We start from the raw sequence: 23,660 nt of genomic DNA, 5'->3' as shown, positions 1-23,660 counted from the left end.
GGACCAAGTGCACATCTCTACTCTGTGGCACACAGGTAACACCTTGAAAAGTTACTTAACCTTTCCTTTTCCCATTTTCTCTCCTGTAAAATAGAAAATAAATCTAACTCATAAAGTTCTGGTGGGAATGGCATGAGATAATGTGAGTGAACTGTGAAGCCCAGTATTTGACAACAGATAGTAAGAACATAGTAAGTGGTAGGGAAATAAATATATATATTACCTATTATATAGAATAAATTATATTATGTGATATCATATACTTTCTATATGTAATATATATATATATATATAAAGCTGAGAGAATGCGTGTGTGTGTATGTATATATATATATATATATATATATATATATATATATACGTACATTCTTTCCTCTTTCTAGGACATAGAATGGGCACAAAGGAGGAATTAAGTCTACTTGCAAGAGGCAGCAGAGGTCAGAAAAGCCCTCACAGAAGAGGAGGCCCTTAAGATGACACTTGAAAGAACAGACTTACAAGCCTGCCTCCCCCTGTCGTTTGGAGGACTTGGTGATGTCATCTATCTAAAGCATTTAGCACAATGCCTGCAGTCCATAAACGTTAGCTGACTCTAAATGGTTTTGTTGCTGCGTTATACTCCATGTGACCCTCTGGATCAGTCAGGGTTCTTGATGGCAAACAACAGAAAATGCCTGGCTAACCTAAGCAGAAGAGAGGGTTCATAGAAGGCTCTCAGAGAGCTCAGCAACTCCACAGGGAGCCGGCTAAGAGCAGAGATGGGAACCAAGAGAGGCCGGGCAGCTGAGGACACGCCAGGGCCAGCTCCCAGGAGCAGTCTGGTCAGGTCAAAGTCGTGGACACCACTGGACACTCAGCACCGCTGCCAACACCAAGAGTGACTCTCAGTGTCCTCGGATTTTCTACCACGCCCTCAGGATGGAACACCCTGGGTGAGAGGACCCACTGGCTGATTCCAGGTCAGTCGTCCAGATCTCAGCTTTCAGTGGTCATCGGGAGAAGGTATTTGGCCTCTTCAACTTCCAGAGTAAGAAGCGGGGCCCTTTTTCCTAGTAAGATTCACACAGCAGAGCCTATTTTAGAAGTAGAGAGGGATTTGGATGTATCCAAAAAAAGGTTCAGCTATGCCTTAAAGAACGCTGTTTTGATATAACAAGGAACATTGTATCAAAAATGTAGAAAATCATCATAGACCCCAGAAATTTCTCTTCAAAATGTAAAATACTTAAAAATCAAAACTTTTAGGTCATCTTTAGGTATTTCATGCCAAACACTTGCCATATAGTAAGCACTCAATAAATAATAGTGAAGTAAATATAGTCAGTACCTAAATGTGTGATGAATATTAGTCATAAATAATGATTTCTTCAAATCTTTAAAAATTGGTCTAAAACATTAATTTCTCAGTTTGAACTCATATACAGGCCATTTTGAGATGTGGGAAGATTAGTTTTGCTCTTTTTACCCCCATTATCAAATTTGAGAGATGTTTTGATCTAATGTGAGTGTGAGTATCCAGAAAGTCATCAGAGGGGAATGTGGGCTTGTGAGTTGATAGCAAAAGCTGGCTGTTGAGAGTTAGTTGATAATGGAGTAGCGAGAGAGAATTCTGATGCCCCTAAGAGATCTGCTCTGAGATTTCCAGGAACCACACAGACCTTTAGACAGAAGGCAGGAGCCAGAGAAGAGAAAAATTTCTTCAGTAGGAAAATAGCCCTCCTGCCATCAGCACTTAAACTTGCCCAGCTCTCTCCCATACCACACAAAACCCTCCCTCCCCATCTTCTCCTGCAGGTGCCGCCCTACTCCTCCCTCCCCTTGACTGTTCTTCATACCGATTTATATTCACTTTTTCTACTTCCTCACCTCCCGCTCACTTCTCAGTCCACTGCAGTCTGGCTTCTCACTGCACCCCACCACTGAAACATCACTTGCCAGGGTCACCAGTGACTTCCTTACAGCTAAACCTAATGCACACTTTTCCATCTTTGTCTCACTTGGCTTCACAGTGGCTATGGATGATGATGACTTCCTCACAGAAATACTCTCGTTACTAAACTTTCATAAGTCAGTAGTCTCATGGTTTTCCTCCTGTGTGTATTCAATTGTAAGACATTGTCTTAGATTTCACAAAGGCACCCAGACTCAATAGCCCCAGACTGAACTCACAGTCTTTCTCTGCAGATGCTTTTCTTCCTGCTGTCCTCCTTCAAAACGAATGCCTCCCATTTGCATGGATGCGAACACTCCTTCACCTGACATAATTTCCATTTTGTTGTTGCTATTATGGTGAGAACATTAAAGCTCTACTCTCATAGCAGCTTTCAAGCATACAACACAGCATTGTTAACTACAGCCACCATGTGTACAATAGATCTCCAGAATTTATTCATCTTATAACTGAAAGTTTGTACCCTTTGACCAGCGTTTTCCCATTTCCCCCACCTCTCAGGACCTGACAACCACTATTCTATTCTTTTTTTCTATGAGTTCAGTGTTTTTAGCTTCCACATATAAGTGACATCATACAGTATTTGTCTTTCTCTGTATGACATTTCACTTGGCATAAAGCCCTCAAGGCCCAACCATATTGTCACAAATGGTAGGATTTCCTGCTTTTTTATGGCTGAATAATATTCTATTTTATACATAAATATATGATATATATATAACGAAAATTAACTTGAAATTGATTAAAAACGTAAGACCTAAAACCATAAAACTTCTATTTAAAACATAGTGGGAAGCTCCTTGACAGCAGTCTTGGCAATGATTTTTTGGATATGACACCAAAAGGACAAGCAACAAAAGCAAAAATCAACAAGTGGGACTACATCAAACTGAAAAGCTCTGCACAAGAAAAGAAACTATGAACAGAGAGAAAAGGCAACCTATGGAATGAGACAAAATATTTGCAAACCATATATCTGATGAAGGGTTAATATCCAAAATATATAAAGAACTCATGCAACTCAATGGCAAAAAAAAAAAAAAAAATCAATCTGATTAAGAAATAGGCAAAGTAACTGAATAAACATTTTTCCAAATAAGAGCTACAAATAGTCAACAAGTACATGGAAAGGTGCTCAGTATCATTCATCATCAGGGAAATGCAAATCAAACCCACAATGAGACGTACCCTCAGATCTGTTAGAATGGCCATTATCAAAAAGAGAAGCACTAACAAATGCTGGCAAGGATGTGGAGAAGAGGGAACTCTGGTGCACTGTTTGTGGGGGTGTAAATTGGTGCAGCCACTATAGAGAACAGTATGGAGGTTCCTCAAAAAATTAAAAATAGAACTAACATATAATCCAATACTCCTACCTCTGGGTAAATATCCAAATGAGATGAAATCACTATCTTGGGATGTATCTGCACTCCCATGTTCATTGCAGCATTTTTCACGAAAGCCGAAAGATGGAAACAACCTAAGTGTCCATCTATGGATGAACAGATAAAAAAATGTTGTGTGTGTGTGTGTGTGTGTGTGTGTGTGTGTGATTTTTAAGGCCTTTAATGTTTACTAAAAGCCACTGCTTGTGAGAAGCTGAGAAAAAGAAGTGAAGATTAACTGACTTCTGACAGTGGCTCTCTCTCTTCTCTCTCTCTCCAAATCCTAAGGGGTGATCCTAGTATAACTCACCCCTGAGAGGGGATGCACATTCTCCTCCGGGCCTGCCTGTACAACCTCCTTTACTGACTCCAGGCCCATCATGGGAATGAAAACCCAGCTATTCCCGGGGCAAATATTGCAAGGTCTAACCCAGAAATAAAAACACAACACACAAAAGGAGCTGGATAGGGCCAAATTTATCAATATGAGTATGCTCCCTGTGGACTCAGGAGCACCCCAAGTTGCATTTCATACCAATGAAATATCTATTTATTTAATGGAATCCTGACATATGCTTTAAAACTCTCTGTATTTCTGTTGTGCACTCATCTTTTGTGGTGACCTGAAGGAATCTGTGGTGGTGGCTCTTGGATCATGAAGTCTATTGAAATGAAATAGATGGGCACCCTACTAAGATACTTCTTAAGATACATATCTATATATATATGAAATTCTGGGTCTCCTGGGCAGAAAACTAACACAAGTCATCATAACAGGGATTCAGATCCTCTTTCCCAGTCCTTGATATATCCTACTTTATAGACAGGAGGCTTCCACTGAAGCGGAGGCTGAGTCCCTTTGAAAAAATTCCTCACAACTTAGTCACAAGTATATACAATTAATCATTCCCCAGAAGTCCCCAAGGGAGATCTGTGGCCACAAACCAGTCGAATCTCCTTCAAACTGAGTCCACCATGTGTGGTGGCATCATCAGAAGATAAGGCTGCTGCAACTACAGTCTCACTTAGGGGTGGTTCCGAAAGATGTGGTGAAAAGAAATCTCCCCAGTGGGCAGAGTCTAAGGAGGTATATTTAGGTGTTGACTTTGTGAAGAAGAGACACATCCTCAGTTTAGATTTGTCTTGATTCATGTCCAGTAGCTCAATGAATTGACCAATAGTAGGGAGCTAGAAAAGAATAAGACTGGAAATTGGTGACAAAAAGGCCTGGAAGAGATGTAGATGGATGGAATTGTAGGAATAGGTAGTGAATGGAGTTTACAAATGCTCAACGGAAGATAGGACATTAGAGGGATGACAACAAGTGAGATTTGGGTATTTATTCCTTTGCCTGTCTGTGCTGAGCCACGTAACGGCCATTACAACGTTTCTCTTCCTAAGGCCACAGCTCTCATAAGGGTGGCCTTTTCTGCCAGGGTCTGGTAATATCACCTACCCTCATTATAGGCCTGGAGTGATGATGACTCCCTACCGTCACTGGTTACAGGATGCCTCACTCACCCTACCCATGTTTTTATAGTCTTGTTAATAGACTCTCCTCAAGTGTCCTATTGTTTCTTGACAATTGACATCTGTTTCTTGAGGGGACCCTAATAGGTCCCCACAACAACCCTGATCATAAACTCCATGGGGGGAGGGAATTTAATCTCTCTTATTTGATGGTGCTATCCCAGCATCTAGAATGATGTCTATTGCACCACAGGTTTTCCATAAATGTTTGCTAAATGAACATACGTCGTGACCACTTTCTCTCCATTAGTGACCTTTATGTTAAAATCTATTATGATTGATTCAATATAGTTTGGCCAGAATTTTTGTGCTTTTATCTGTAATTCATTAAAGAATGACAAAGAATAATAAATGTCAGGAAAAAGCAACCAAACTTGTTATGTGCACGGAAATCCAAGATGATTAACATAAAAATTTGTTGAAACAATCAGAGAATTCGGCAAGAAACAGTGTTAATATTTAAAACCCAACAGCTTGGGGCCGGCCGGTGGCCCAGCCGTTAAGTTCGCACGTTCCGCATCTCACGGCCGGGTTTTGCTGGTTCGGATCCCGGGTGCCGACATGGCACAGCTTGGCACGCCATGCTGTGGTAGGCATCCCACGTATAAAGTACAGGAAGATGGGCACGACGTTAGCTCAGGGCCAGGCTTCCTCAGCAAAAAGAGGAGGACTGGCAGTAGTTAGCTCAGGGCTAATCTTCCTCAAAAAAAAAAAAAAAAAAAGAACAGCTTTCCTATAAAGGTCTACGCCTAGAGCCCCTGTCTCCACCCCGAGTAGAACCTCCACCCTGGGCTCCAGGAGCGCAGGGACCAGGCTCAGGGGTTGGTGAATCTGGGGCTGTAAAGGGGAGAAGTTCTAATTTTACAGCTATAAAATTTCAATCCTAAATACTTCAGTCGTCATGGCTTTTTTTTCCAAAATAAAATTTACTACATAACTCCAAAATTTTTTCACACTTCATCTAAGTAACGGTAATTTCAATATTTTCAATATTCCATCCATATTCAAGTTTCCTCAATTTGTCCAAAACTGACTTAGCAAAAAAAATGCTATTTCAATCATGAGCCAATAGAGAACCACCCTTTGCATTTGGCGGCAGAGCTCAGGTTTAACCCTTAACCTCTTCGGGCTTGGGCTCGGGCTCGGGCTCAGAGAGAACATCATTCCCCAGGTTCCTGACAAGCGGGGGCGCTGAAACAGGGACCTCAACAGCGGACGCCGAGGCCTACGGGAAACGTACTCTTTACTCCCGCGCGGCGCTCTGGGAAGGGGATTCCGCGCTCCTTCTGCGCAGGTGCAGCCCAAGCCCCGCCTCCTCCCTCGTCTTCTCCGGACTCCGCCGAAGCCGTTAGGTGCCCAGAGTCTCCTCAGAAAATAGAGGGCGCGCCAGGGGTGAGAGTGACGGGGAGCGCTAGGGGCGGGAGTTCTCGGGTCCCCGTCGCCCCCAGCGCCTTGTGTGCGCCCGGGCGGGACCTCGGCGGGGGGCGGCCGGTGCACGGCCTCGGGCTCCCGGGGCGCAGGTGCGGCGGAGCCCGTCAGGAGTGGGGGCTGGGGCGTCCCGGGCGTGTGGGGACCATGTGCCCGGCTCTCCTGCAGCCCGACCCCAGAAAAGCCCACGTCGGCGGCGGGAGGCCGGTTAAAACGCAGACGGGGCCCGGGTCTGCGGGGCAGCCGAACTCCGGAGCCGGAAAGGCCCGGTCAGTCCCGGCTCTGTCACCTGTGAGCAGGGGCGACAGAAGAGCCTGGGTCAGCGTGCTCATGTGGACGTGAGATTGATAGCGCCGTCTCACGCCGTCGTTTTGAGGTCCGAGTCATCGTTGTACAGTCTTTAGACGAGGGCCGGGTAGGAGGAAGCCCTGGGTAAGGGACAGCTGCTGCCATAGTTGGAAGTCAGTTTGTTGGTGTCGCTGGATGGCCTGATGTGCCTTCACGACCGCTTCCCCAGCAGCCAAGGCTCAGGTCAGTGGCCCGATGTGCTCGGTCAGGAGGTCGCAGCGCAGGATTTGGGTTCAAGGGCAGGTGGCTTCCCTTCAGCCTCAGGCTTTGTCTGATGTCACACCTGCCCAGGACTGGCACTGCGGCCTTCCTGGCTCTTAGGACCGTGGCCTGTCCCCACATCCCCAGGGATGTAAGGGAAGGGATGTGGATGGAATCCCAACATGTGTCACATGTACCCTGGGGTTTCTAGTGTCTCTTCAGGTCCCTTGGGTCAGAGGGGCCTGGCCCCTTCTGCACTGACAGGATGTCCTTCAAGTCTGATACTGTAGTGAATTTCAAGAATCAGATTTTGTCCCCTAAAGTGAATTTATTTCCCAGATCCACGTCCCAGTTTCCTTGAACAAATCAACCCTTGTGAGGCAGGAAGGAGGGGCCTCTGTGCAGGAGTCTTACCTGGAGGAGAGCACCCCTCTGACCTTAGACCTCTCTCCAGAGCTTCAGAGCGGAGACAGAAGAGCCCAGAAAGAGCAGGTGCTAGATTTGCAAGGTCAGAAGCCGTTCTCATCCCCTTGCCCAGAATGAGCCAGACTTGGTGATGATGCCACCTTCAGGAGCCACCACACCATGTGACAGTGGGGGGTTTGTTTGTCCCTGAGTAGAGCAGGTGAGCTGGGGTGGCCCAGGGGCAGGCTGCTCAGGAAAGGCTGCTTTGTTGGGGAGCTTGTGAGGGTGAGGTCCGAGGGACAGGAACAACCAGGCAGAGGGAGGAGGTTCTGGCTCTGGTCCCCTTAAATGGCCCCCACTCTTTACAGAGGCTGCGCTACTGTCAGACGTGTCCGTCACCATATGTGACATTAATGACATCATCCTGACCTCGCAGGATCCCAGAATAATGATGCTTGAAGGATTTTCCAAAGTCGTCTACTTGCAACTCTCTTGAAAACTTTAAAGACATTGGGCCTGAAAGTTTCAGTGACTTGTCCAGGGAAACCCGGTTTGTGACAGAGTCAGAAGGAAAACTGCAGTTCCCTCTCAGATAAGTCACCAAAAGCATCTTATCAAAGGGGCCTTCTGAGAAATACATCCCAGCTGAAATGAACAATTAAAAATTCCTGCCTTCAAGCATCCCATCTCTTTTCTGTGAATTTTCTGTACCAAGAGGTAAATAATACTACTGAGAAAAATAGATATATGATGTATACTATTTTTCTTGCACGTTAATTTTAGTGAAAGAATAGTGTCTTATCCTCTGGTGTAGTTTAATTCAACTCATCTGTTGTTTTTATTTCTTTCTGTTAGAAGGACACATGCATTATTAAATCAATCAAGAAAAGTTTGTGTTCACTCAGTAAAAAACTGCAGATGATCATTGCAGAGTCACACAAAGACAGGTGGTGCCTCCTGTCTGTGATCCTCCTCGTGCCTTTTCAAGGCCCAGAGGGCCCTATGTCTGGGGGAGGATGATCCCCAGCTGGGGTGCTGATGTGGGGAGGTGACTCTAGGAGCTGTGGCAGGTCAAATCTCAGGACCCCTGTCTTCCTTCTGTCCCCTCAGCTGAACCACAGTTCTCTACACTCACCCAGGAGCCACAGAAAGTGAACGTCCCTCAGGTGAGTGCTTTCTCCGTTCCCCACTTTGTATTGTAAGGGATTTATAGGTTTAGAAGGATCCATGCATGAAATGGAAAAAGGACAAATAGAAATAGATCAATTCAATCTTGAGGGAAAATAAACCCTGTTTGACTGTTAACTGTGATGTTTGTTGTCAGCTTTTGTAGGTGACCTTGTCAGGGTAAGTAGGTTTCCTCCAGATACCAGTTTGCTGAGATTTCATATTAGTCATGACTGTGCAATGCATTATATTGATTCCCTTTGTGCAGCTATTGGAATAAAGCTATAGTTTATTTCCTTCCATCTATAAATACTGTAAATGGTACAATGGATGTTGTAATATGAACTTGAATTCCTGTGTAGACGATAGTTGCTAAGTTGCTTCTTACATATTTTCCTACCACTTTTTGCTAATACTATATTTAGAATTTTTATTTCTGTATCCACAGGTCGGATTAGACTGTACTTTCTAGTTTCTCTGTCCAATTATGGTATCAAGGTCACAGTCTCATAAAAGAAAATGGTCATGCTCCTTTTCTTTTCTAATAATTTAGATAAGAAAATTGTTACTTGTAGCTTTTGTGAAACTTATCTGTAAATTTGAGCCTAATGAAGACTTTTTGCTTGAAGAGGTTGATTATCAATTTATTCATCATAAGTCTGTACTAGATTTGTATTCTTTTCTTGGTATGACTTTCGTCATTACATTTTCATAGAAAACTGTTCATTTTTATGTATGTTTTTCAGTGTATTTTCATGAATTGATTGATAGTATTAAGATTCCAGTCTTTTGGGGCTGACCCCATGCCCGAGTGGTTAAGTTCACACGCTCGGCTGCCGTAGCCTAGGGTTTTGCTGGTTCGGATCCTAGGTGCGGACATTGCACTGCTCGTCAGGCCACATTAAGGTGGTGTCCCACGTGCCACAACTAGAAGGACCTGTGACTAAGATATACAGCTATGTACCGGGGGGATTTGGGGAGATAAAGCAGCAGGGAAAAAAAAAAAAAAAAGATTGGTAACAGTTGCTAGCTCAGGTGCCAATCTTTTAAAGATTTTATTTTTTTCCTTTTTCTCCCCAAAGCCCCCCGGTACATAGTTGTATATTCTTCGTTGTGGGTTCTTCTAGTTGTGGCATGTGGGACGCCGCCTCAGCGTGGTCTGATGAGCAGTGCCATGTCCGCGCCCAGGATTCGAACTGACGAAACACCGGGCCGCCTGCAGCGAAGCTCGCGAACTTAACCACTCGGCCACGGGGCCAGCCCCTCAGGTGCCAATCTTTTAAAAAAAAAAAACAGATTTCAGTCTTTTATGCATAATTTTCTTTTTTGATCAGCTTTTAAATTCTCTTTTAGTATTAAGCTGCTAATCAGAAAAGGACAAAATGTGTTCTAGTTGGCCCAATCTGAAACCTAGAATTTCAGCTTCGGAGGGTCTTCATATTTTATGCTGGCAGCAAACTCTAAACATCGGGAGTAGAGGAATGTGCCCTTGCCATATTTGTGTTCTCTGGCTCTGCACAGCCCCCTGTCAGCACCATTTGCTGACAAGACTATCCTTTCTCCATTGAATTACCTTGGCACCTCTGTGGGAAGTCAACCAGCAATGTATGTATGGTCTGTTTCAGACTCTGTTCACTTCTTTTTTTTTTTAATTTTGCCATCCCTGACGGTGCCTTTGGTGCTTCTGTTGTAGAGGGCATCCTAGGCTGGTAGACTGGTCTTTTTTCTTTTTTTTTTAAATTGGCACCTGAGCTAACAACTGTTGCTGATCTTCTTTTTTTTTCTTCTTCTTCTTCTTCTCCCTAAATCCCCCCAGTACATAGTTGTATATTCCAGTTGTAGGTCCCTCTGGGTTTGCTATGTGGGACCCTGCCTCAGCATGGCCTGATGAACACCCAGGATCCAAACCGGTAAAACCCTGGGCTGCCAAAGCTGAGTGCACGAACTTAACCACTCAGCCACAGGGCTGGCTCCTCTTCACTTCTGATGGTCTGTGTCAATCCTTTTTGTAATACCACACTGTCTTGATGAGTGTCTCTTCAGTAAGTCTTGAAATCAGGTAATACAAGTCTTCCAACTTTGTTCTTTTTAAAAATTGTTTTGGATATTCTAGGTCCTTTGCTTCTTTACAGAATGTTTTAAAAATCAGCTTTCTTATCTCAAAAGTCTGCTGAGATTTTGGTTTTCATTGCAGAGATTCGGAGAATGTATAGTATAGATCACTTTGGGGAGAAATTACATCTTGATCATGAGTCTTCCAGTTCATGAACACGGTATGTCTCTCCATTTAGTTCGGTAATACAGAGGGTTTAGGTTTTTATCTTTCTGAGTCAAAACGAGAGTTTAAAAGAACAACTCTGTCTGCTGTTTGAAAATAGACTCTAGTGGGGCAGTGGTGCAAGCAGGTACAATGTAGGAGGCCATTTCTGTAATCCTAGCAAGAAATGATGATCATAAGGCTGTTAGTTACTTTGAAGTAGTCAGGTTGTAGGTTTGATTGAGGGTAGAGCCAAGAGTCTGGGAGAGTGTGTTTCCTCCCCACAACCTTGCAAATAGAGTGTGCATCAAACTTTGGATTTTTACCAGTGTGACTTACAACTGATCTCACTTTAGTTCTATAAGCTTTGCTCTTCTCATGAATAGGTGGGGCATCATTTTTTGTTGATAGCTCACTATACTTCTTTGTTTTTGAACTCTTTATCCCTTATCTGTTCTCGTATTTATGTACTGATTTTAATGACTGTATCCAGTATACCCTTATAGCCCTTTTTCTGTGAAATAAATTGCACAGTTTTCCTAGTTTCTTGTATTTTTGTCTTGCTCACGATTTAACAAAATTTTTTTTTATTATTATTTTTTCGGTGAGGAAAATTGGCCCTGAGCTAACATCTGTTGCCGTTCTTCCTCTTTTTGCTTGAGGAAGATTGTCCCTAAACTAACACCAGTGCCAATCTTCCTCTATTTTATATGGGATGCCACCACAGTGTGGCTTGATGAGCGGTGTGTAGGTCTGTGCCTGGGATCTGAACCCGTGAACCCCAGGCCACTGAAGTGGAGTGCACGAACTTAACCATTACACAGCCGAGCCCGCCCTGGCATTTGATTTTTATGTTGTTAAGTTTAGTGTCTTTTTCTTTTCTGATTCCTGGATTTTCAGTCATAGCTGGGCATTTCCCATTCTAACATTGTAAAATCATTGTTCTGTGTAGTCTTGTAGAATGTGATTTTGTTTCTTGCATTTTGATCTTGAATGCATTTTATTTTATCCTGCTCTGTGGCTTGAGAGAGAGATCTAACTATCTTTTCCCAGGTGGCCTCCAGCTATCCCTGTGACATTATTGTCCAGCCTTTCCTCACTTATTTGAATGATGTCACCTGTATTCAAAGAGGAAGTTTACTCTGTTAATCGTTCTTCCCACCACACACGTTGTTCCAGGTCTTGCTTGCTTGAAGCTTGGACGTCTTTCTGGGCTCTCATCAGCACCTTGCTCTTTCTGCCCACTTCTCTGTTTGCATTAGGTTGTGGGCTACATTGTCCTGTCTTTCTCATCTAATATGACCTTATCCCCTGTCTTCCAAAATTTGTTCATATTTTTGGGCCTTCTTCTGGGATGTTTCTCTGCACTCCTTTTTTGTTGTACTTTTATAGTAGGTTTTGTATTTTATCTGAGTGTGTTTTTGGAGGCAGGGCTCGTAAATGTGTGTGCTCAGGCTATTCCCTTGAACTAGAGGAGTCATTTATGCTTCTAATTCTCTCTTCTCTTAATGTCCAGTAGTTTAATCTTTCTGCTTTCTCATTCCACCATTTAGAAATTTTTTCTCAGCCTTCATGGCTTATTCAGTTTCTGCTTGCATCTTCAATTTTACTATTTCCCTGAATTCTGTATTTGGTACCTTTTCTCTCCTCAGTTTCTATGTCCTTTCTGACCCAGACCTTTTTCTCTGATGACTTCAGTTACCATCTAAATGACTAAAGTCTCCTAAATTCTAGTGACCCAACCTCTGACTCTTATTTATTCTTCTAGTCTCTGTGTATGGCATCAGCATCCACCCATTTGCTTGTGGAGCATCTCTCTGTATAGTTGCACAAGAAAATAATGACCAGATTTTGTTTTCTCTAAGAATTAGTTTCCCATTCTTTATCTTTGTTGCTTTGCCTTAATATCGTAATTTCTTAAATTAGGTCTTTTGTTTTGCTGCTTAAGACCTTGTCCACTATTCATGTAGAGCAGTGGTTGCTAGCTACAGTCAGTTTTGCTCCCCAGGAGACATTTGGCAATGTTTGGAGATAGTTTTAACTGTCACAACTGGGGATGCTGCTGGCAACCAATCAGTAGAAGACAGGGATACTGAAAAAGATCGTAAAATACACAGCACAGTCTTCCACAAAAATAGCATCCTCTGGCCCACAGTGTTGGTAATGCCGTGTTGAAGAAATCCTGTTCTAGAGCATTACTCCTGAAATAAAAATCTGGTGATGTGTAATGCCTCCCTGGGCTTACATGTGTCTCTTAGTGGTTTCCTATTACCCCAGCAGAGATCTCCAGGCTGGGGTGCATATACTCTGCAGAGTGCTCAGCATAATCCATTGGGCTATGGAAAATATATACAAGAATCCTGTTTATAATAACTTTACCTAAAAAAATAAGGCATTAAGGTTTCTCATTATTAAGCGACAATATATGTGTATAAAATAAAAATAAATATAAATAAATCGGCATGAGAATAATTTTTTTTTACTGATGATGTATGTCTTCTCAAAGTATAAGACAGAATTAGGGCCCCGTGATTGTCATCCTTTATAGCATTTTGTTTTAAATTGTGAACAGTAAACATAGTAAGACTTAGTTTCTAAAAGTGTTCTCTGTGTCACTGCTTCTGGACCCTCACATTGATTAGAAATGTGCTGTTGCAGGTGTCAGTGTCATTCAAGGACGTGCCTGTGGAGTTCCCCAGGAGGAGTGGCCGCAGGTGGAGTCTGCACAGAGGACCCTGTACAGAGACGTGGTGATGCTGGAGAACTACAGTTGCCTTGTCTGGTGGGTGAGCAGACCTTACCATGTGACTCCCTTTAGTCTGCAGATTTTGTTTTTTCTTTTTTACCTATTAACCAGTTTTGTTGAGGTGTGTATAAGAAAAAATAAAACTCAGCACTTTTCAGTGTACATGTGAGTGAGTTTTCAAAAATGATATAGTAGATGACCATCATCAAAACATGATTTGGAATATTTCCATCATGCCAAAAACATTCTTGTCCTCCTTTGCAGTAAGTCCCCTCCCTCCACCCCTACCTCTCAGATGCCTGAGAGCAATCACTGGTCTGTTTTCTATTGCAGTAGTTTTGCCTTTTCTCGACTTTCATATCAATGGAATCACAGACTCTTTTTGTACATGAGAAAGATTGGCTCTGAGCTAACATCTGTTGCCAATCCTCTTCTTTTTACTTGAAGAAGATTTTAGTTGAGCTAACATCTGTGCCAATCTTCCTCTGTTTTATGTGGGATGCCACCACAGCGTGGCTTGATGAGTGGTGTTAGGTCCATGCCTGGTATCCGGACCCATGAACCCCAGGCCACCAAAGCAGAGCCCGCAAACTAACCCACTATGCCACCGGGCCAGCCCCGAGTATAGACTCTTTTGTCTGGCTTCTTTTGCTCAGCAGAATGCCTTTGAGAGTCCTGTACGTGTGTGAATCACTAGTTTCTTCTTTCTGTTCTGAGTAGTGTTCCCTTGTGTGCATAAACCACAGTTTGTTTTCCTTTCAGTTGATGGACCACATGGGTTTTTTTCCATTTGGGGCCATTATGAATAAAGCTGCAATGAATATTTACATACAATTTTTTGTGTTGACACGTTTTCATTTCTTGTGTAAGCACCTAGGAGTGGGCTTGCTGGGTCTTCTGGTAAGTTCATATGTAACTGTGTGAAAAGCTACAAATGTGTCCAAACTGGCTCTACTGTTTTTCATGCCTATAAGCAATGTCTGAGTTTTCTCATTGCTCTCTGGTTACCAACAGATGCTTTGGTAAGTCTTAATATTTTTAACCATTCTAGTTAGTGTCTGCTTGTATCTTACTGAGTTTTAATTTGCGTTTCCTTGGTGAATGTGTTGAACTTCTTTTCATTTGCTTTTTAACCATTTATAATCTCCTTTAATGAAGTGTCTGATCAAATATTTAGCCCATTTTTTATTGTATTTACTTTGTTTTGGTCTTACTGTTGAGTTGAAGAAGTTCAGACCTTTATCAAATAATATTTTTGCAAACTTTTTTCTCCATCTCTAGTTTGCCTTTAAGAAGCAAATTTTTTTAGGCTGTTTCTGGCTTTTACATATACTCTTTAAATAACTTTTTATGTCACATAATTATAGATTCACAGGAATTGGCACAGTTGTATTCTTCACAGGCTTCTCCCAATGGTTACGTCTTACATAACCATAATATAGTCTCAACACCAGTAAACAGACACTGGTACAATGTGTGTGAATAGCTTAGTGCCATTTTATCACATGTGGAGATGGGTGTAACCACCACCACAATCAAGATACAGAATTCTTCTATCACCACAAAGGGTTCTCTCATGCTGCCTCTTTATAATCATACCCGTCCTTCTCCCACACCTTCGCTAATCCTGCCCACTACTTATTAGGTCTTCAGCTCTATAATTTTTCCCTTTCAAGGACGTTATATAAATGGAATCATAGAGTATTTGATGTGAGATTGAGATCAATCCAAGTTGTAGTGTGTATCACTTGTTTATTTCTTTTATTACTACACAGTGTTCCACTGTGTGAATGTGTTGTAGTTTGTTTAGCCATTCATCTGTTGAAGAACTTCTTGGTTCTTTCTTGTCTTGGGCTTTAATGAAGAAAGCTGCTATGAATGTTCGTGTTCAGGTTTTTGGGTGAACATAAATTATTATTTCTCTGGGATAAATGCCCAGGAGTGTGATCGGTGTTGTATGGCAAGTATATATTTTGTTCTTTAAGAAACTGCCAAACTATTTTTCAGAGTGGCAGTACCATTTTGCATTTCCACCAGCATTGTATGAGAAATCCAGCTACTTCCTGTCCTTCCTAGTACTTGGTATTGCCACTGTTTTTTGTATTTGTGGTTGTAATAGGTGTATAGTGATATCTCCTCATGGTCATAATTTGCATTTCCTTAATGGCTACTGATGTTAAATATCTTTTCATGTGTTCATATGCCATATATATATCCTTAGACAGTAAGATGTCTGTTCATGGCTTTTGTGCATTTTTTCCATCTTTATTGACACATAATGACAAATAAAAATTGTATATGTTTCAAGTGTACAACTTCGTCTTTTGATATAGGTATACATTATGAATTAATTGCCACCATCAAGCTAATTAACATATCCATCACCTGACATAGTTACCTTTATTTCTTTGTGGTGAGAATACTTAAGATCTATCCTCTTGGTAAATGTCAGGAATATAGTACAGTACTGTTAGCTATAGTCACATTGCTGTACATGACATCTCCATAACTTACTCGTCTTGCATAACTGAACTTTGTGCCCCATTTCCCATGTCTGCAGCCCCTGGAAACCACCATTCTACTTTCTGTTTCTATGAGTTTGACTTTTTTAGATTGCACTGAGATCCCACAGTATTTATCTTTCTGTGACTGGCTTATTTCCCTTAGTGTAATGGCGTCAAAGTTTATCCATGTTGGTGCAAATGTCAGGATTTCTGTCTTTTCTTTTTGGCTGAATAATATTCCATTGTGTGTATATATACCACATCTTCTTTACTCATTCATCCATCAGCAGACATTTAGATTATTTCTATGTCTTGGCTGTTGTGTATAATGCTACAGTGAACATGGGAGTGCAGATATCTCTTTGAGATCTTGATTTTTTTTTCCTTTGGATATATACCCACAAGTGGAATTGGTGGATCACAGGGTAGTTTTATTTTTAGGTTTTTTTTTTTTTTTAATTTTTTTTCCCCTTTTTCTCCCCAAATCCCCCCAGTACATAGTTGTATATTCTTCATTGTGGGTCCTTCTAGTTCTGGCATGTGGGATACTGCCTCAGCGTGGTTTGATGAGCAGTGGCATGTCCGCGCCCAGGATTGGAACCAACACAACACTGGGCCTCCTGCAGCAGAGCGCCCGAACTTAACCACTCAGCCACGGGGCCAGCCCCTTATTTTTAGTTTTTTGAAGAACCTTCATACTGTCTTCCAGATGGCTCTACCAGTGGAGATTCCCATCAACAGTGTACAAGGGTTCCATTTTCTCCACATCCTCACCAATACTTGTTGTCTTTTGTCTTTTGGTAATCACCATTCTCTAAGGTGTGAGGTGATATCTCGCTCTGGTTTTGATTTGCATTTCTCTGAGGATTAGTGATGTTGAGCATATTTTCATAAACTTGTTGGCCATTTGTATAGCTTTTGAGAAATGTCAACCTAGATCCCTTGCCTACTTTTTTAATCTGCTTATTTTCTTTTTAGCTATTGAGTTGTATGATTTCCCTGTGTATTTTGGATATTTACCCCTTATAATTATTACTGTAATTTGCGCATATTTTCTCCCGGTGTCTAAGTTGCCTTTTCACTCTGTTGATTATTTCCTTGGCTGTACAGAAACATTTTACTTTGATGCAATCTCACTTGTTTATTTTGGCTTTTATTGCCTGTACTTTTGGTGTCATATCCAAAAACCATTCCCAAGACTGATATCAAGGAGGTTTTTCCCTCTGTTTTCTTCTAGGCGTTGCCAAAGTCAACAATGACTTCCTTACAGCTAAACCTAATAGACACCTTTCCATCTTTGTCTCACTTGACCTCACAGCAGCTGTGGATGATGATAACATCCTCTTGGAGACACTCTCTCTACTAAACTTTGAGAACTCAGTAGTGTCCTGGTTTTTTTCCTGTGTATGTTCAATTGTAGTACATTGTCTTGGATTTTACAAAGGTACCCAAAACTCAGCACTCCTCGACTAAACTCGCAGTCTTTCTCTGCAGATACTTTTTCTCCTATGTCCTCCTTCAAAATGAATGCCTCCAATTTGCATGGATGCTAAAGCTAAAGACTCAAGCAACATCTTTGAATCTTCCCTCTCCCTTAGTATCCAATGTCTCATCCCACCACCAACCAGTCAGTCAGTGCTGATTATTGCAGTCTCTAAATAGCTCTCAAATAGTTTCACTTTTCTGCATCCTTTCTGAAACCACTCTAGTCCTAGTAACCAGCCACATAACTGAATTATCTTAATGACCTCATGCTTCTGAGCCTCGATATCCGGGTTCTTAAAATGGGGCAGTTAGAATGAACACCAAGTTTCTTCCTTCTGTATATTCTGTGATTATAAGAATTTAAAGCTAAGGAGAGGCTCAGGGCAAAATCAATTCCAGTGCTTTGGGAGACGATCTCACTTTCTCCATTTATTTATTTATTTATTCATTAATTTATGTATCCTTTCTTCCTTGCTTCCTTAATCCCTCCCTCTGTCTCAGAGCATGCAAACTTAACTACTCAGCTGTGGGGCCAGCCCCACACTTTCTCCATTTAAATTAACTCTTGGGGTGACCGAGACTGTGCCTCATATCCTCCCATAGCACTGCTTTATAGGAGAGTCTCAGGGTCTTCATGACAACTTATATAATGAGGCTCTTTTTCTTAAATAGGAATCTGCTTTATGCCACGTTTTGAGCTCTAAAAAATATTTTAAAATCAGATTCTAATGTTGGTAACAACTTTACCTTGCTTTGTTAATTCATCTGAAAGCTCCTGTTGAAAATAAATGTTGCATGTGAAACAAAAATGTCTGTGTAAAAATTTAGTCCATCTTTGTTCACTCCCTCTTGAGAGTATATTAAAAAACCTGGATAACAGGAGAGTGTTGATGGAGATTAGGATGAGGGGCAGTGATGATGGAGTTTGGTTGTTTTTCAGCAGTAGTAAGGTCAAAATAAAGGCATAATAAAAGAAGAGTAAAGGATTTACATCAGGGCTTTCTATGAAAAAAATTAAAAACCATAAGCAGATGGAAAAAGTTGCAATACAATATGGCAGATTCCACTAATCAGTTTAATAGACGGCCATTTTAATGGCAGAGAGAGTAGAATGCAAAGTGAGAAGTTGGAAAATGTCAAGGAGGCAAGAGCCAGAAAAGTGAGGGGGTCCCTTCCTGCCCTGAGAATTCTTTTGGTTCTGAAGTGTGTGAGCCCAGCTGAGTGAAGACCTGGGGAGGATATAATAGATGCTCTGAAAGGGGCATCCATCAGCTGCAGGAAGATGTGCCGTCTGTCCCCAAAGCTCATTAGCAGATTGGTCATTACTCTCATTAAGAATTCATTTTCTGATTCCAGGGATAGAACTCTCCTCTACTTGATTCGGCTTTCACACAAAAACACAGACTCACCTGGTGTGGATAAAACACAAGTACCCATTACTGCTGCCTCCCATCTTCCCAGGACCCAGTGGGAAGGAAAAGGGAGGTTCTCTAGCCAAGAGTGGAGCTAAGGGTGGAGTTTTCCAGCTCTCCAAGCTGGGTGCAAGTCCCACGAATAGGGGAGAAGTGCAATGCCATCTGTTTTTTGGGGGGTTTTTTTGTTTTTTTTTGAAGAAGATTAGCCCTGAGTTAACATCTGCCGCCAATCCTCTTTTTGCTGAGGAAGACTGGCCCTGAGCTAACATCTGCCCATCTTCCTCTACTTTATATGTGGGACGCCTACCACAGCATGGTTTGCTGAGCAATGCCATGTCCGCATCCGGGATGTGAACCAGAGAACCCTAGGCTGCCGAAGCAGAACATGTGCACTTAACGGCTGCGCCACCGGGCAGGCCCCATCATCTTGCTGGCAGCCTGAGACCTTGGGCAAACTGGGTCCTTCTGATCTGCTTAGGGAAGACACAGTACTTCCAAGCCACTGCAGTAGGGCAACAGCAGCATAACAGATCAGATGAGGATCCTGTACCTCAGGGCCTCCCAAGGAGAGAGCATTTGGGCTCCTACCATTTCTTGGGCTAACTGGTGCCTGGCCCTTTGGAAAATGCCCAGTCGTCCCAGGGCTAGACTTCTAAGGAAAAGTAACTTGTCAGTCCCCTTAAAATATGTAACTAAAGGCTATCTACACTTTTATGTTTTAAATATATTGTTGGGGCTTCATTTCAAACTGGTATACTATAAAACTGTTTCAGATAGCTTTAAATCCAAGGCAGGGGCTTTCAAACTCTTTTGACAGCAACTCACAAAAAAAATGTGAAATAATTTTTATATAAACCAGTATACACACACACATGCACGAAACTAATACAAAAGTTTTATGAAACTTTACTTCCCTTTATTACATGTGATGCACTCTAATATTATTTATTCCATTTTATTTCATTGTTTATTAAGTGCTTGTCACAATCCAGTCATGGGTCAGGACCTGCAGTTTGAAAAACACTCCTCTGAAATTATGGGTTGGATTCATATCTCTGTGTGGGGAGGCTCAGCTGTGAAGACAACTGACGTCTCTGATGGCATTGGGATGTTTCATTCCAGAAAGGAGACAATGCAATGCTCATCCCTCCCTTTCTCCCTCCCCACTTCCTTGGTGCCCTTCCAAGGTGGGGCTACTCAGTCCTTCCCCCAATGAGGCTTACCAAGGCCAAGTGGGCCAGAAGGGGCTGCTGCCAGAGATGCTGCTGATCCGGCTCCTTCTCACCCCACTTCCCCTCTGCCAGGATTTTCTTGCCAGCACCTCTTCCTGATGAGGTTAGAATGACCACTCTGTAGCAGAGGACACGTGCAGCAGCAAGCACCCAGTTGATTCACTAGTTACCCTCTGCCTGTGCTGGGCTGTGATGTGCCATTATCTTCCTGCTCCCATTTTACACTTCACACACCAGCTTTCTCTCCAGTTAGTTGATCACTAACCACTTTGACTATCAGGAGCATCGGCTCATTTATTTTTTTCTGTTTTAAAGGATGGTGCTGGTGTGCACAGGGAGCAGTCATGTTAATTTCCACACTTGCTGAGGCATCTAAGTGTGATCTGCCTATCACAGTGCTGACTTGAATGAAAGGTTCTTAATTGTGATCATTAGTGAGCATTTATGTAGCTCCTCATGACAACCCATTATTCCTCAGAGTACCTGTCACAGTGATCAGTATGAGCAACTCCCATTGTAGACACAATAATTCAGGGGTCCTAGAGAGGTTTTAGCAATATCTCCAAAGAACACAAAGTGAATAGCCACAGAACTTGGCCTGGCCTGGACACCCCTGTGGCTGTCCTGGAGCCCCCTCCCTCTAGCATACTTGGTGAGTTCACTCATTCCATTATCTGGTTAGCAGACCTCCACAGGGTGGGCTCCTCTTGCAAGTTGCAGCTCAGATACTCTGAGAGGCCTTCCTTGACGACCTTATCTACAGCAGCATCCTCTCCCCAAGGCTCTATCACATTCCTGTGTTTATGGACTTCACAGAGCTTAGTGCTACCTGAAGTTATCTTGTTTACGTGTTTGTGTTCTTGTTTGTTGTTTGTCTGCACCATTCAGGAGGGTCATCTACATGAGAGTAGCAGTCTTGCCTGGGTTGTTCATTGCTGTAGCCATCCTCTTTGTTGAAAGTACCTGGCATACAGTAGGTGCTCAGTGATGTTTGTTGAGAGAACGACAGTGACAGGCCCTGTAAATACTGTTACTCACATGTCATTTCCTTCGCCTTTTCATCTCTTTCTGGACTTTCTGGCCATAGTCACACAGTCAGTTATTCTCAGTTATCCTGGAGCTAATGATCTAATTTGTGGATGGCCCAGGTCCTTGGCTTCCTTCCCTCCTTGGCTTCGTCTCTGGAGATTTCTCCAGATCTTTCAGTCATTTCTGCCTTTAGTTGAGCGGGGTCAAGAAAAGAGTAGGGAGATGAAAGTCCTATTAGACAGTTTTACTATTTCTCGTGACTTTGGAAAGGTATAAAGTTGAAATTATTGATTTCTAAGATTTCTTTTTTGCTTTATTTGTGTATTTCAAAACATTCATGTTTTTTATACACAATACAGTGAAAAGAGCATTGAAGAAGTTAAAATCACTGTATAAATGTAAGATATAATTATGTGTGCATGTAGTCCCGTTAACCGTGGTGATTGAGAGCTGGTCATAAATTTTAAGGTTTAATTAGTTTTCATAGAACAGTAGCTCACGTTGCTCTAATGGATAGGGCCAGATAAGGGCTTAGAAAATGTGCCTTTGGATGATTTTCTTTTTCAACCATCAAACCAAGATTAGGCTTGAAGGCCCTTCAAAGCCTAATGTACACCTGAAATTACACAATGTTACAAAGCAACATGGCGTCAATTAAATAATAATAATAAAAAAAGGTTGAAGTAAGAATACAGAAAAGTTAAAGTAAGAATAGACTAGTGGCCCTAAACGTTTGAATTTTCTTGCTTCAAATTTTGGATGATTAGAATACAATTTCCCCTGCAAAATCTTAGACTTACTTTGGAAGAAAGACCCTCTGGATAATCTAAAAATGAAGTTTTCTATTTAAAAGTTGTTTTTAATGTTCCTTAGAGTCCTGTGTGCAACCAGATAATGGCGTTGCCTTTTCGTTTTAAACATAAGGAATCAATGCCTTATATTTGATAACATGTGCTGTTGCATTTGGTCCTCCCTACAACTCTGCCCATGGCTATTATTGTTGCCACTTTATAGATGGAAGAATGGAAGCAAAGCTGTTAAGTGCCTTTCCCAAGGTCTTAGAAGAATTCAGCGAGAAGATGGTCTGGCTCAAGTCTCCTGACTCCAGTTTACTATTCCCCACAATAATGTTGGAAAACCGCTTTGGGAAGGGAAGACTCATTCCTAGTACTGTTGTCACGCCACCGAGCTTCAGAAGTCAGGCAGATATTTTACTTTATGGTTAAGTTGGTCACATTTACTCCATGTGTGCCTATATTCTGGGCCCTGTGCTTTGCCCTGGGAGAATTCAGAGAAAGTAAAAGACTTAGACTTCCCTGGCTCTTACCACCCAGTGGGTGTGGGAGACACACACATACAAATGTGGCTGTAATACAAGGGTAGGGAGGTCAGACATGCATTAAGAGATACAAGATGGACTTGGCATGAATAAGATTTAACTGAGGTGAGACTGAGAAGAGTCGAGGGGAATGGAGTGTCAACCAAATTTTATCCACCTACAATTTTAGTGTTCAAATTTTATCTACCGTGGCAAGCAGTTAGTAGATAATGTTTTAAAATTACTTTTAAGTAGAAGTATTCGCCTATTAGTTATATAAGTAGAAGTAAATGCAAGAAGAACTACACTAGAAATGGCTAATGTGGTTTCAGTGGGGAAAGGAACTGGGGGGATAGGAAGGATTGGGGTTGTGAGGTGGGAGAGGGCCTGTTGTGGCTCTTTGTAAACCCTTCAGTATTATTTGATTTTAAAGGCACAGGTATGAGTTACTTAGATAAATATTATTATGGGAGACTGGAATTGGCCACCCCAAGATATTTCTCTTGGCGTGAGGATTATTTTGGCCTGGTTACTTTTAAAAACTGGAGACAGGAAAGAAACTCTGAAAAGTAGAATTTACTTACCTTTTGTTAAGAGACATTTATATTGTAAAGGAAATCTCCATCTGTAAAGGTGTCTCCTTCTCTGTACCAGGAAGGAGGGATGATCTTATCTCTAGAAACTCTTACCAATGTGGAAGGCAAGGACTCAAGTCTGCATAATAACCTGACTCTTGTTTACTGTACCCCTGTGGTAATCTCCCATGATCAACTCCCCCCACCCCCAACATCCTCCTTTGTCTTTAGCTGAAGATGATATTTAAGGTGGTGGCTTCAGCCATTTTGGCGAGTTGCTCAGGTTGCCTGAGCCTCTCCCGTGTATACATGTTATAAAGCTTTGTTTAATTTTCTCCTGTTATTCTGTCTCATGTGAATTTAATTCATTCTCCAGCCAGAAGAACCCCGAGCGGATAGAGGAAATGTGTTCCTCACCTATGTTATTAAGTGGGCTTTAAAGAATGAGTAAGGTTTCTACACTGAGAGGGAGGAGAGAGGGCATTCCTAGCAGAGCACCCAACATTAACACAGAGGAAGCAGGAGAGTAGAGGGAGGAACAGGTAACCCATGAGGATGACAGTGTGGAACACACCTTCAGGGATAGGGACACATGAGCTGGTGCTCGACTGCAGAGGGGCTTGGATAGAAGGACATGCACACACGCTCACGTGGTTGTTGGCAGGAAAGCAGTCAAGGGTGTTG

General features: G+C 42.2%; 1 protein-coding gene across 40 annotated transcripts in view; it reads left to right on the top strand.

Moving 5' to 3' along the window:
• The first annotated feature begins 6,037 nt into the window (after positions 1-6,037).
• LOC138920313 (FERM domain-containing protein 3-like) overlaps positions 6,038-23,660 on the top strand; it is an 80,450-nt gene continuing 62,827 nt past the window's right edge. For 6 of the 40 annotated variants that reach the window (XR_011431274.1, XR_011431273.1, XR_011431272.1 and 3 more), the window contains exons 1-3: positions 6,161-6,258; positions 8,359-8,414; positions 13,331-13,454. The gene's annotated coding sequence lies outside the window, so the exon portion shown is untranslated. Of the gene's footprint in view, positions 6,259-6,462; positions 6,671-7,297; positions 7,444-7,616; positions 7,966-8,358; positions 8,415-10,231; positions 10,475-10,609; positions 10,689-13,330; positions 13,455-17,159; positions 18,217-22,097; positions 23,320-23,660 lie in introns of those variants that run through there. The other 34 variants (XR_011431238.1, XR_011431237.1, XR_011431240.1 and 31 more) reach the window with 25 other exon arrangements.

The sequence above is a fragment of the Equus caballus genome, chromosome 23 (assembly GCF_041296265.1).
Source record: "Equus caballus isolate H_3958 breed thoroughbred chromosome 23, TB-T2T, whole genome shotgun sequence".
Classification (NCBI taxonomy): domain Eukaryota; kingdom Metazoa; phylum Chordata; class Mammalia; order Perissodactyla; family Equidae; genus Equus; species Equus caballus.
Note: the sequence above shows the minus strand (reverse complement) of the source record. Positions and strands in the feature narration are given on the sequence as shown.